The sequence below is a fragment of the Panthera tigris genome, chromosome C1 (genome assembly GCF_018350195.1).
Source record: "Panthera tigris isolate Pti1 chromosome C1, P.tigris_Pti1_mat1.1, whole genome shotgun sequence".
NCBI lineage: Eukaryota > Metazoa > Chordata > Mammalia > Carnivora > Felidae > Panthera > Panthera tigris.
In genome coordinates this window covers 102,230,324-102,245,065 of record NC_056667.1, presented here as the reverse complement: position 1 = coordinate 102,245,065, position 14,742 = coordinate 102,230,324, and the positions used below count along the sequence as shown (strand labels likewise).

General features: G+C 49.2%; 3 non-coding genes across 3 annotated transcripts; 2 read left to right on the top strand and 1 right to left on the bottom strand.

The window, feature by feature from the left end:
- Nucleotides 1-318: 318 nt before the first annotated feature.
- On the top strand, nucleotides 319-390 carry TRNAQ-CUG. The gene has a single exon. It is a non-coding gene; the product is annotated as a tRNA-Gln (tRNA).
- Nucleotides 391-4,775: 4,385 nt separating this feature from the next.
- Nucleotides 4,776-4,849, top strand: TRNAN-GUU. Its single transcript has one exon. It is a non-coding gene; the product is annotated as a tRNA-Asn (tRNA).
- A 4,155-nt stretch (nucleotides 4,850-9,004) lies between these two features.
- On the bottom strand, nucleotides 9,005-9,076 carry TRNAQ-CUG. Its single transcript has one exon. It is a non-coding gene; the product is annotated as a tRNA-Gln (tRNA).
- Nucleotides 9,077-14,742: the final 5,666 nt, after the last annotated feature.

Genomic DNA, 14,742 nt, shown 5'->3' with positions numbered 1-14,742 from the left:
AAGGGAACACTTTTTTCTGGCGGGAAACTGGTAATCCAGGCAGAGCAGGTGCACTCGGGGGAGGCCCCCAAAGCCCATCCCTCTCGCTGATTCCATCCCCCTACCCCCCCCCTCCCCACCAAGGGACCCGATCTCGGTCCCCGACACGCCAGCCGACAGAGCGGCCGCAGAACGTGGCCCGGGGCGACCCCTGGCGGGCGGGGGAGCAGAGCTCGGACCCCCGAGGCGAGCAGAGCCCGGCAGGAGGCGCGGCCGGGAACGCCGGTGGGAGGAAGGGCCTCCACACACCTCGGAGAGGCAGCCGGTCGCGTCCCCGGCGGTTCCATGGTGTAATGGTGAGCACTCTGGACTCTGAATCCAGCGATCCGAGTTCAAGTCTCGGTGGAACCTGTCCCTTTGGGCCGAGCCGCGGCCACATTTTACTCTCCGCTCCAAGGCCCCGCGAGGAGGAGCACGAGCCTTCCCGCTCCCGCTGCCCTCGGGCCGAGGAGGCAAACTCCGGGGACCACGCGCGCCGCTCCCGCTCCCGCCGCCGCGTCCCCCGCGCTCCGCCGCCGCCTCCGGACTCGGGGACCAGCGAGCCCGGTTCCCAGAGCGGCGCGCCCCGCGCGAGCTTTGCAGCCACGGCGAGGAGACCCGGCCAGCGCCGCCCCTCGTCGGGCTCACCCTCGGGCCTCTGGGTGAAAGCCACCGGCCGAGGCCACTGAATCCTGCACCGCGACGCACGTCGCGCGGCGCGTCCCGTGCTGGCACCGATCGGCCTGCACCCGTAGAGGGCAACTTACGTGCGAAACGGCGTGTCTTACCTCAGCCGGGCGGTGGTGACACTGAAGTTTCGGGTCGTGGGTTCTAGCAGAAGGTCGGGTGCCATTTCATTTCAGTTTCCGCGGCTCCTTTCCTACCAGCTACCAGAAGAGTCCAGAGTCTCTGCTGAGGCCAGTGGGGGTCGCAGTTGTCCTGAAATACGTGCTTCAGTCCGTGGCCCTCGTGCGGAAACCCTCAACTCTGCCCAAAAGGGAGATTCTGGCCGGGGATTCTTGGTGCCTGACCCGCCGCCTCCCACGGGGCTCCCCTTCTTCCTGCCTGGATCTACTCCAAGAAGACACCATAGGAAAAGAAGGCCGTTGTGTTTTCATTCTATTCAGAGTCTTTGTAGTTTTAAAGTTTTTTGTAGATATAAACAGATTCTCATTTTGGTGGCCTGGAATGGCCGAGAGAGAGAGAGAGAGAGAGAGAGAGACCTTAAAAGAGCTAAAAATACTTTTGTAAAAGTAGCATAAAGGTATAGGAATAACACTACCCAACTTTAAGACTTACTATAAAGCTACAGTTAGGGATATATTGTGAATAAGCAAAGGCATAGACAAACAGACCAATTAAATAGAATGGAGAGTCCAGAAATAGGACTACGGAAATATGTCCAATTGATTGTTGATTAAGGTGTAAAAGCAATTTGATGAAGACTTTTTTCTTTTCAACAAATTGTGTTGGAATAATTGGACATCTAGATGAATGAAAATTCCACCTACACTACACTTTATACAAGAACTAACTCACAATGGAGCACAGACTAAATGTAAAATGTAAAACTCAAAAATTTATAGAAGGAAGTCTTCATGACCTGGGGTTAGGCAGTGTTCTTAGATATGTCACCAAAAATTCTATCCAGTAAAAGAAAAAAAAATCAGTAAGTTGTATTTCATTGAAATTAATAATGTTTGTTTAAAAAAAAATAGCTGAGAGAATGGACAGTTACAGATTGAGAGAATAAAAATCAACAAATCACAAAGATGACAAAAAGGTTGGTGACAAGATGTATAAAGAAATCTTAAAATTAACAAGGAAACAACAACAACAACAACAACAAAAAGGCAAAAGATATGAACAGACACTTCCCTAGAGGATATAAGCACATGAACATCATTAGACATTAGGGAAATGCAAATTTAAACATAATGAGATACCATTACACACCTGCTAGAATGACAGTACCAAGTGTCTAAGATAAGAAGTAAGCAGAATTTTCATACGCTGCTTGTGAGAATACAAAATGGCACAGCTACCCTGGAAAAGATTTGGCAGTTTCTCATACAGTTAAGCATGTAAGTACTATATAATCTAGTAAACACAATCCCAGCAATCTGCCTTGAAGAAATGAAAATTTATGTTCACAGAAAAACCTGTACAGGAATTATCATAGGCTTTATTTGTAACAGCTGAAAGTACAATCATTGAATATCTTTCAAGGGATTAATTGATAGACAAAACAGTGGTTCACCCACTGGATGGAATACCCAACAATAAAAAGGAATTCTTGATGTATACAACAACTTAAAGAAATCCCTAAGTCACTGTGCTGAGTAAAAGAAGCCAGTCTCAAACGGCTGCATACTATATACTTCCATTCTTAGGACATTCTCAAAAAGACAGAACTGTAGTGATGAACAGATCAGTGATCCCAAGGGCTTATGTTTGTGGGGGAGATGTGACTGTAACACTGTAACAAGATAGCACTAAGATTTTTGGTGAGATGAAACTTATGTATTCTAATTATGGAGAATTTGTACCAAAAGAAAAAGTCAGTTTCACTGTATGATAATTGAGACAGCGGAAACCATACATTACAGACTGAACAGACTAGATGATGAAAAGCTGGGATGTCTTCTACTTAATAGTAGGTCGGTTGCCTAAACTTCTCCTAAGAATTCGTTTCCCAACCATGCTGGATGCTTTTCTTCAGAGTCTGACGCATAAATTAAAGTTAGTGGTTCCAGATGCACGCTCTTTCCTTTCTCACAGCCCGTCAGGCCCTTTTGCAGTCTTTGCCTTGCCCCTTGGGGGGCGAGGGCGGGAGCCGGGATAGGGGTGCTGAAGGCGGGCGCTGCAGACTTTGGCTCGCGGCGACCTGCGGCCTTACCCCAGGTTAGGCGGGTGGAGGGCTCAGGCTGGGAGCACCGCCACGGGGGACCTCGAGAGCCCGATCTAACTGCCGACGGTCACCAGTTTCAAAGCGGGAAATCGCACCATATCTCCGGCTTTACTGGGGGTTTGTTTAAAGAGGAAAACAGCGAGTTAGACAACGTCACAACTCGGATTCAAGCCAAGGTTACTAGGGTCGCATCGCGGAGTACTAACCACTAACCATCACCGCATGCCACCGACTGGGTGTGCTGTGGTTGAGGGCTATTAATTGACCTCAATAGCCGCAACGTTTTCTAACTGGTTTTTCTTTCAGTTGCTAGTGTTGGTGCCTCTCAGCTTTCTTTTCACTCCTGTCCTCCCTTTGCCCTTTCTTCTTTGCTCTCCAGACTGCCACCCGCTTTCTTCTCTTCAGCTTTTCTCGTTCACCTTTCTCCCTGCGCCCACCGGCGTCCCCTAGGCTGAGGCCGCCGCACCTTCCAGGGTGGGGAACTCAGTGACATTCTAGGTTGTGTCCTCTAGACGTTTCCACGATCGGGACCTTGGCCTGGTTCTAAAACAGCTTCGAGTATAAAGATTTTAGAGAATGGCTGCCTTTCACGTCTTCCCATTCAGGGTATTCTCCAAAACTAAAATTGACAGTGCAAGGTGAAATTCTTGGTGACTTTCGTGTCCCCTCCAGGCCCCTGCGGCGGAATGAACTCCTTCACTGAGCATTTTATTGGGCTCCTACTAAGTGCCAGGCAATGTTGTAAGCGAGGGACTGCACCGTGAGCAAACCCAAGGTCCCTGCCCCATGGAGTCTACATCAGGGGCATCCCAGGGGGGCAGTGGAGGCACCGCCGATTCTGGTGCTTCGCGAGCGCGCCCGCCGGTCAGGATCCGGGGCGATTCATGGACAGGGGAAGTGGAGCAAAGAACTGGAAAATGAATGACGTCAGACCGAGAGGCTGCGGTTGTCACCTGGGGGCCTGTTGTTCGACCGTCGGAGTTCTGCACTCATTCGGAGCTCCATGTCAGTATACCCACATTTAACTGGCCACACGACTCCGGGCCTCAATGCGCCTGCGCCCTCAGGCTTCTGTGCCCTAGCTCGGGGATAAAGAACACTTCTCTGTAAGTTTGTACAATGAGGTGATTATGTATAATATACTCCTCCCCCCCCCCCAGTTTTTTATTAAAAAAAAAAACCCTTTTTTACATTTATTTATTTTTGACAGAGCACAAGTGGGGCAGGGAGAGGAGACGCGAATCCGAAGCAGGTTCCAGGCTCCGAGGTCAGCACAGAGCCCCATGCGGGGCTTGAATATTTAAAAATAAAAACCCTTCTTTACATTTATTTATTTCTGACAGAGCACAAGTGTGGCAGGGAGAGGAGACGCGAATCCGAAGCAGGTTCCAGGCTCCGAGGTCAGCACAGAGCCCCAGGCGGGGCTTGAATTCACAAACCACGAGATCATGACCCTAGCTGAAGTCAGCCGCTCAACCGACTGAGCCACCCAGGCGCCCCCCTCCCCGGTTTTATTGAGATTGAAATGAGATACAGTACTGTAGAAGTTTAAGGTGTACAGCATAATGACCTGACTTCCATATATCGTGAAATTTGGTGAACATCTATCATCTCATACAGATACAAAATTTTTTAAATGTATTTTTTTCCTTTTGATAAGAACTCTTAACTATTTAATAAGAACTTTCAAGTATACCATACAGCAGGGTTAACTAGAGATATCATGTGCATTATATCTATTCATTTATCTGATGATTGGAAATCCTAAGATTCCGACCACGAACGTCAGACTATTATGTATATAATACAATTGACTCACAACAACCCACAGCCACCTCCACCGGGTGTCTCTGTGGCGCAATCGGTTAGCGCGTTCGGCTGTTAACCGAAAGGTTGGTGGTTCAAGCCCACCCAGGGACGCTTATGTTTCTGGCAGGCATTACCTTTCCTCTTTCTACTCAGGATATTGAATTTATGGCCCTGGTCCTCAGGCACCACAAGCAAAGAGTGCCCCTTTGGGAGCAAAGTTTTGGGGCTCCAGAGCATACCTAATCTACACCGGCAATCCATCTTCCCTACTTTTCTGAGGCTGGTTTTTACAGCTTAGCGTATTTGGAATATTATAAATCCCTCAAATGAAGAACAAGAGAACCTGAGGTGCATGATCTGGATGGGAAACCTAACTTGTGCAAAAAAGTTACTTGACTTTTCTGTGCCTCCATTTTTACATGTAAAATGAGCCAAATGGAGTACTTGGGTTGTCCAAAGTTTAGATGTGTAGGGAAAGCAGGTAGCCAGTTACTCTCACGTAGCAAATGTTTCAGTACAGATTAGCTCTTACTAGTGCCATTGCCATCAGTGTTTTTGTTACCCACACTGTTCATTTTAGTTAATACCCTTCTTGATGTAAATGAGTCATTACTCAAACAGTCTCTAACTGATGGTCATGCAATTGGTTCTAACACTTATTATCACAAATACTACTGCAGGGAGGGGCACCTGGGTGGCTCAGTCGGTTAAGTGTCCGACTTCGCTCAGGTCATGATCTCATGGTTTGTGAGTTGGAGCCCGGCGTCAGTCTCTGTGCTGACAGCTCGGAGCCTGGAACCTGCTTTGGATTCTATGACTCCTTCTTTCTCTACCACCCCCCTAACTTGTGCTCTGTCTCTCAAAAAATAAATAAATGTAAAAAAAAAAAATGCTACTGCAGGAAACAGCATTACACAAATATGTCATCACTTGTTTTCCTCTCTATAGAGTCCCAGAAATGGAACTGCCAGATCAAAATATTTGCACATTTCTAATTTTGCTAATTCCTGCCTAGTTATCCTGAAAGAAAATGTAGTCGGTCATATTCCCCGTGTTTTATGAGAACATTCTTTTCTCCACTGTTTTGCCAAAATTGGATAGTACTTACCTACCATTTCTTTTGAACCTATTTTTGCTAACATTTTTATAGACCTCGAGTGGGAAGGCATTCTGTGCATGACACCAAACCCAGAATACTTCCATGAAAAGAGCTATTAATATGACTATATATACACTTATATTCAGGGTACACACAATAAACTTTAAATTTACATACATGTACATATGTGGCAAAAGAATTATTTTGTGTTTGGGACATAGCTTTATCAAAGTTATATATACTCATAAGTTTATTTAGAAAAACAGCAATCCTCCTTTACTACTCTTTGACTTTTAAATTGTAGACATTATCTCTCTTTCACATACTCCTCCATCAACACCCACACACCCAACACACCTCCCCTGGCCTTATCCTCCAATATATTTGTATCATAATTTGATGGGTCAATTATTATATTATTTAAACTGTGTAAACTCTATATTCAGTTGAGCCACATAGGATACAAATAGCAGAAACAAAAGACCAGTGTCTTCAGGGGCTCTTTTTCTTTCAACTTTTTCCATGTTTACTTATTTATTTTGAGAGAGAGAGAGAGAGAGAGAGAGAGAGAGAGAGAGCACAAACAGGGGAGGGGCAGAGAGAGAGGGAGAGAGAGAGAATCTCAACTAGGTTCTGCACTGTCAGGGCAGAGCCCAACATGAGGCTGTAACTCACCAACCAAGAGATCATGACCTGAGCTGAAACCAAGAGTCCCACACTTAATGGGACTGAGCCACTCAGGCACCCCAAGGACTCTTTTTTTTTTTTTAATTTTTTTACATTTATTTATTTTTGGTAGACAGAGAGAGACAGAACACAAGTGAGAGAGGGGCAGAGAGAGAGGGAGACACAGAATGCGAAGCAGGCTCCAGGTTCTGAGCTGTCAGCCCAGAGCCCGATGCAGGGCTCGAACTCACAGATCGCGAGATCATGACCTGAGCCGAAGTCAGATGCTTAACTGACTGAGCCACCCAGGCGCCCCCAAGGACTCTTTTTTTAGTGGATTAAGCTGAAGTTTATTTGCTCTTTGGTCAAGCACCCTCCCCGCCCCCCCCTTTTCATATTCCAGGGAAGTACAGGATCTAGGTCTGATTGGCTCAGCTTGGGTCAATGCCCTCTCCTGGAGCAAACGAAGGCAGAGGACCTTCATGAACAGTACTGGAAAGACGTTACCCAAAGAAAGAGCAATAATTCCAAGAACAAAAGAAGAAAAATGCTGGGGTGCTGGGTAGGCAACAGCAAAGACAAGAAGAAAACTGTATCACTCTGCAATGGGTATATGTAGCAGAATACAGATCCAGGGTGAGGGGAAGGAGTTTTGAGAGATGTAAGCCTTGGGTATGCTGTATGGACTGAAGTCATACACACCTATGTGGGGCTGCCGAGGGGTGGGGAGCTGAGGAGCATCTGCCCGTCCTAACCCAAGGAGACTGGTGAGGGGCTGTCCTGGTCACTCAGCTTGAGTTAGAACAGTTCAGGTGGGAAAAGAAAGGGAAGGGGATCTTCTCTTTGAAGAAAAGTCTGGAGCTCGGATCTTGGTAGGGAGTGAGGCTATGGTTGGTCAGATAAGGGTACTAAAATCTATGTGTAAATGCAGTTCCATTAAAAGAATCGCTCTAGTAAAGGAGGAGGGGATCTAAAAGGAATGTCTGCGATCCTATGGAGAAAGCCCATTGAGTAACCATGACTCTGGTCCCCTTGCCTAGTCTCCTGGCCAGGCCCTCAGACTCCCTGCTCTGGAAGGGCACAGTCTGCTCAGCCACCACATGTCCAGCAAGGACTGTTCCCTGGCAGTCTTCATGGTGTTGGGTGCCATGACCCTCTCCAGGCCGGCTACTGCCAGCAGTAGTCTTGCAAGGCGAGAAAAGGGAGGGAAAGTCTACTTGCCAGTTAATGCCAAGGAATCCAACAAGGTCCTGATTTGGTTCCCAATAACTTGCAGGTCTATTTACCCTCCTACTCTGACCCCCACAATTAATGAAAAGAAACTGCAAGGACAAACGCCAGCCAAGCAGGTTCGGGCTTTCCAGGTAGAGCCGAAATTCTCTCCCCCACACGTGGGAGCACTGTAGAGGGAGCTGGAAGGGGCAACCGAACCAGTGCGTGAACTCGCCCTCGGAGGGCGCCCCTTCTCTTTCCTACCTCCTTTTCTCGTCTACGCTTTCCCGTTTCTCCCCACCCGCCCTCGGGCCCTCACCCCCTTGCCTTTCAGACCCTCAAAGCGAGCCCTTGAAAAACAGTAGCATTTTACAGTCCTTTGTAAACCGGTGGAATCCCCAAAACTAAGAGAGATCTGGCGGCTTACACTTTCACTAACTATGACGTCCTTCAGAAATCCCAGATTTTTTCTACCGAGTAGAGGAGAACGAGCGTGTTTCCCTCCGGTATCATCCTAAGGCGCCTTCAGTCTGTGGAGCAGAGTCGCAGCAGGACGGAGGGGCAGAACTCGGAGCTGCTCCGGCTCGTGTCACTTTTGTCCCCCGCAGGAGCCCCGTGGGAGGCGGCGGGTCAGGCACTAAGAATCCCCGGCCAGAATCTCCCTTTTGGGCAGAGTTGAGGGTTTTCCGCACGAGGGCCACGGACTGAAGCACATATTTCAGGACAACTGCGACCCCTACTGGCCTCAGCAGAGACTCTGGACTCTTCTGGTAGCTGGTAGGAAAGGAGCCTCGGAAACTGAAATGAAATGGCACCCGACCTTCTGCTAGAACCCACGACCCGAAACTTCAGTGTCACCACCGCCCGGCTGAGGTAAGACACGCCGTTTCGCACGTAAGTTGCCCTCTACGGGTGCAGGCCGATCGGTGCCAGTACGGGACGCGCCGCGCGACGTGCGTCGCGGTGCAGGATTCAGTGGCCTCGGCCGGTGGCTTTCACCCAGAGGCCCGAGGGTGAGCCCGACGAGGGGCGGCGCTGGCCGGGTCTCCTCGCCGTGGCTGCAATGCTCGTGCGGGGCGCGCCGCTCTGGGAACCGGACTCGCGGGTCCCCGAGTCCGGAGGCGGCGGCGGAGCGCGGGGGACGCGGCGGCGGGAGCGGGAGCGGCGCGCGTGGTCCCCGGAGTTTGCCTCCTCGGCCCGAGGGCAGCGGGAGCGGGAAGGCTCGTGCTCCTCCTCGCGGGGCCTTGGAGCGGAGAGTAAAATGTGGCCGCGGCTCGGCCCAAAGGGACAGGTTCCACCGAGACTTGAACTCGGATCGCTGGATTCAGAGTCCAGAGTGCTCACCATTACACCATGGAACCGCCGGGGACGCGACCGGCTGCCTCTCCGAGGTGTGTGGAGGCCCTTCCTCCCACCGGCGTTCCCGGCCGCGCCTCCTGCCGGGCTCTGCTCGCCTCGGGGGTCCGAGCTCTGCTCCCCCGCCCGCCAGGGGTCGCCCCGGGCCACGTTCTGCGGCCGCTCTGTCGGCTGGCGTGTCGGGGACCGAGATCGGGTCCCTTGGGGGGGGGGGGGGGGTTAGGGGGATGGAATCAGCGAGAGGGATGGGCTTTGGGGGCCTCCCCCGAGTGCACCTGCTCTGCCTGGATTACCAGTTTCCCGCCAGAAAAAAGTGTTCCCTTCCTTTGCTTTGCCGTTGTCTTCTTCCCACTGTCCCGGGAACCCCTGTGCTCCTCGAACCGGACGTGGGGCGTCCTGGGGTTCCAACACCTCCCCTTCCACTCCGGATCCTATTTCCTTCCCGTCTTTCTCGCTGTCTTTCCTCACCAGCTCTCTCAGCTCTCCTTTCTCCAGCAATCTCAGTCTCCTTTCCTTCCTCCTTGGCCACTGCTCCGTTTCCTTCTCTTCGCTCCCCCTTCCCCAAACCACCCCGGCCCAGGCCAACGTAGGAATGGGCTGCCCGGCCTGAGAGGACGATGAGGAAGGCAGTTCTCTCTGGTCAGGACTTTATGGGGGTCTGTGCTGGGGAGGCGGAGTGAGGTGGTCCCAGCGGAATGGCGAGGGTCCACAGCCGGTCCTCCAGGGCCTGGGCAGGACGGGCTGATTGAAGGCTACTCGGTGCCGGGGGCGACCCAAAATAAGCAATGGAGACCTCCGGGCGACCTCGTCCTTTGCCAGCCGTTAAAAAAGTTTTTTTTGGGGGGGCGCCTGGGTGGCGTAGTCGGTTAAGCGTCCGACTTCAGCCAGGTCACGATCTCGCGGTCCGTGAGTTCGAGCCCCGCATCAGGCTCTGGGCTGATGGCTCGGAGCCTGGAGCCTGTTTCCGATTCTGTGTCTCCCTCTCTCTCTGCCCCTCCCCCGTTCATGCTCTGTCTCTCTCTGTCCCAAAAATAAATAAATAAATAAAAAGTTTTTTTTTTCTTTTCCCATCAATGTCTATTTATTTTTGAGAGACAGAGCACGAGGGAGGGGCAGGCAGAGGGAGACACAGAATCCGAAGCACAGCCTGACGCGGGGCTCGAACCCAAGCCCGACGCGGAGCTCGAACCCATGCAGCTGTGAGATCATGGCCCCAGCGGAAGCCGGACGCTTAACCGACTGAGCCACCCAGGCACCCTCCTTGCCACCCGTTTTAAGTGAAAGGACCACGGCACCTCCTTGTGGTCCCTTCAGGGGGACCTGGGGTTGACATCACCTAGGATGCTGCAGTTTCTTGTCGGAAGAAAACGAATCCAAGCTTCTCAGTTAGACGTAGAAGGTCCACTCGAACCGAGCCCTTACCAAGCAACCGTCCCCGCCTGTTCTCCTGGAGGGGTCGGTAGCCGCAGAGCCGGCCACTCTTGGCCTCCGTCGTGGAGCCGCTGCCGAGTGCCCGCACGAGGGCTTCGGGCCGAGTCCCAGCGCCGCGCAACACTTTATCTTCTGTGTGTGGTGCGCCCAGCGCAGCCTCGCCCCAGGGAGAGCTCCAGGGTCCAAAGAGTCAAATCAGACGGCGTTGCCGGCTTCATTCGAGGACAGGGTCCTCTCTCCATTATGAATCAGATTCAAACGGAAGCTGCCAGGGCCCCTGTACACCACCCCATGAGCAAGGTTCGCCACCCACGACCTGCGGTGGTGTGGTCAGGTGTAAGCAGGTGACAGCATTTTCCCTTGGCTTATTCCTCGGTGGCTGTATTTGCATCTCTCTCTCTCTCTCTCTCTCTCTCTCTCTCTCTCCCTCTCTCTCTCCCTGTCTCTCCCTCCCCTCACTTGGTCGTCCCACCTTCACCTTCCTCTTCTTCAACTTTTTGGGTTCACCCCTCCTTCCAACCCGCAAGTGTCCGCGCAGACTTGAGGCCGCCGCAAGGTCCCGGATGGAGGGCTCAGTGCGATTACAGGTGGTGCCTTCTAGACATTTCCACTATCAGGACATTTGCAGGATTCAGCTACCAGTGTAAAAGTTTTAAGCAACAATCACTTTTAAAGTCTTTCACATCCTCCCATTCTGGGGTCCCTTTTAGGACTAAAACCTAATAGTCCACAGTGACATTTTTGGTCCCTCCCAGCACCCTGCCGCGGAATACATCCTTCACCGAGCATTTATTGGGCGCCTACTAGGTACCAGACCCTGCAGTGCTCAAGGGGCTGCATGGTGGGCAGACCCCAGGTCCTGTCCGATGGAGGTCTGGTCCGGAGGCACTGAGAGGCGGCAGCGCGTTGTGCGACACAGGCCGGCTTGTCCTTCCACAGTCCGGGTCCAGGTCGAGGGACTCGCGGTGAGCGCGACGGGTGGCGTGCAGCGAAGAATGGCAAATGGATGACTTTGGCCCAAGAAGCTGTGGTCGTCACGTGGAGCGGGGCCTCTTGTGGGGGAGGCAAGGGGCAGGCCGGCAGGACCCAGGGCCTGGCATGCGGCATCTAGTGGCCACTTGCTAGTGTCAGTGCCCAAATACGCCCGGTATTAAGACTCAGCGTCTCCAGCACTAGCTGGCTTTGAGTGTGTTTTTGGCAGAGGATGGAGGGGATGGGGAGCACGTTCTCACCCATGGCAACGCTGAGATTTTGTAATACCCGGTCTCAGTGGTATAATGAGCGGGTATGGCTGGCAGTGGAAAGGTTGGTGGTTCCAGCTCATCGTGGGAAGTTCTAGTCTTCACTGACCCTTATTTTCCTCTGGCTTTCAGTTCTCAGAACTTATCAGAGCTTCTCGAGCTGGTTTTTTTTTTTTTTTTTTTAATTTTTTTAATGTTTTTATTTATTTTTGAGACAGAGAGAGACAGAACAGGGTAGGGGCAGAGAGAGAGGGAGACACAGAATCCAAAACAGGCTCCAGGCTCTGAGCTGTCAGCACAGAGCTCGACAGAGCCCAATCTCACAGACTGTGAGATCATGACCTGAGCTGAAGTCGGATGCTTAACCGACTGAGCCACCCAGGTGCCCTTGAGCTGCTTTTATCCTTCAGGCAGCGACCTCACTCAGCAGCTCTGATTCACCCCTACCCTCCCTTTTGCTTTGGGGTGCAGGTGGGGCAACTGTGGAGTCTCAGTCGTCCTGAATTCACTTGGTTCTGTCCTGTGGGATGGTTTCTCACCATCCTTAACAGATGCCTCTGGTCCCTCTGTGCCATCTGAAGACCAGAGGCCACCTTGACCTATCTGACAGGACATTTGGATTCCAGGGGGACTGCTGGGCCTAGAGGCTGAAGGCACAGGCATCAGAATCACCCACTGGTCAGTCTCTAGGTTGGTGCACTTCATCGCTCAGTATTAACCGCACCATCACAGGATGCCACAAACGCTTTGGGTTGAGGGTGTCACGTCCTTACTTTTTTATTATTATCAATAGATAATAATGTTATTAAGTATAGATAATAGATAATAGGTATTATCTATCTATTATCTATTAGATAATATTATCTATCTATTATCTATTAGATAATATTATCTATTATTATCTATTAGATAATATTATCTATTATTATCTATTAGATAATATTATCTATTATCTATTATTATATATTATATATTATTATCTATTATCTATTCTATATTATTATCCATTATTATTATCTAATATTAGTATCTAATATTATTATCTATTGTCTAGTAGGTAGTAGATAATAATAGATGTTATTTTTTAAAAAACAATTTGAGGGGCGCCTGGGTGGCTCAGTCGGTTAAGCGGCCGACTTCGGCTCAGGTCATGATCTCACGGTCCGTGAGTTCAAGCCCCACATCGGGCTCTGTGCTGACAGCTCGGAGCCTGGAGCCTGTTTCAGATTCTGTGTCTCCCTCTCTCCGACCCTCCCCCGTTCATGCTCTGTCTCTCTCTGTCTCAAAAATAAATAAAAACGTTAAAAAAAAATAAAAAAAAACAATTTGAGATTTACAGATAAATTAATAAATGAGTTCACATGCACCCTGTTCTCCCTCATAAACTTCCTCTCTACGTTCTTCCATTACTGTGGTACATTTGTCACAAGTGATGTTACAAGTGACACATTATTAATTGAAGCCCATAGTTTACATTAGAGTCTATTCTTTGAGTCATACAGTTCTGTGGGTTTTGACACGTGCATGTTGTGAATTCACCACTACAGTGTCATACAGAATAGTGTCACTATCTGACAAATCCCAGGGTTCTTCTTATTTGTTTGTCCCTCCTCTCCTCACAGACCTATGGCAACCACTGATCTTTTTATTGGTGCTACAGTTTTGCCTTTTCCAGAATGTCCTGTAGTTAGATTCACACAGTATGTTGGCTTTACAGACTGGCTTCTTTCACTTAACGCTATGTATTATTAAGGTTTGCACAGGTCTTTTATGGCTTGATGGCTCCTTTCTTTTTATTGCTAAATACCATTTTATGAATGTACCACTGTTTGTTTATCTAGTCACCTAGCAAAGGACATCTTGGTTACTTCCACTTTTTGACAATTATGAATAAAGCTGCTATAAACTGCAGGTTTTTGTTTGAATGTAAGTTTTCCTCTCACTTGGGTAAATACCTAGGGCTGTGATTTCTGGATCAAATTTAAGAATATGTTTTTTTTTGTAAGAAACTGCCAAAGTGTCTTCTAAAGTGGCTGTACAATTTTGTGTTCCCATCACTAATGAATGAGAGTTCCTATTCATCCACATCCTTGCCAGGATTTGTTGTTATCAGTGTTATGGATTTTAGATACCCTTTTTAAAGAATTTTTTAAATGTTTATTTATTTTTGAGAGAGAGAGAGCAAGTGAGGGGAGGGCCAGAGAGAGAGGGAGACATAGAATTTGAAGCAGGATCCAGGCTTTGAGCTGTCAGCACAGAGCCCAACACAGGGCTTGAACCCACAAACTGTGAGATGATGACCTGAGCCAAAGTCTGACACTTAACCGACTGAGCCACCCAGGTGCCCTGGATTTTAGATATTCTAATAAGTGTGTAGTGGTATCTCGTTGTTTTTTTTTTTTTTAATTAATTTACTTATTTTGAGGGTGGGGGGAGGGGCAGAGAGAGGGAGAGAGGATCCCAAGCAGAATGCACGCTGTCAGCAAGGCGCCCTCTGAGGAGGCTCCATCCTATCAACCCTGAGATCATGATCTGTGCCAAAATCAAGAGTCAGACACTTAACCAGCTGAGTCACCCAGGTGCCCTTCATTGTTGTTTTAATTTAAATTCTCTAATGACAGATGATTCTGAGAATCTTTCATAGGCTTCTTTGCCATCTGTATATCTTTTCTGATGAGGTATCTGTTTAGATCCATTGCCCATTTTTAATTGAGTCATTTGCTTTCTTACTGTTGAGTTTTAAGAGTTCTTTGTATGTTTTGGATACCAGTCCTTCATCAGATACACATTTTGTAAAGATTTTATCACAGTCTATGTCTTGTCTTTAATTAGCTTGATGGTGTCTTTCATAGAGTGGAAAATTTTGATTTTATTGAAATCCAACTTAATCAAGTTCTTGTTTCATGGATTGAGCCTTTGGTGTTACAGCTAAAAAGTCATCACCAAACCTAAAGCCACTTAGATTTTCTCCAATGCTGTATTCTAGAAGTTTTATAGTT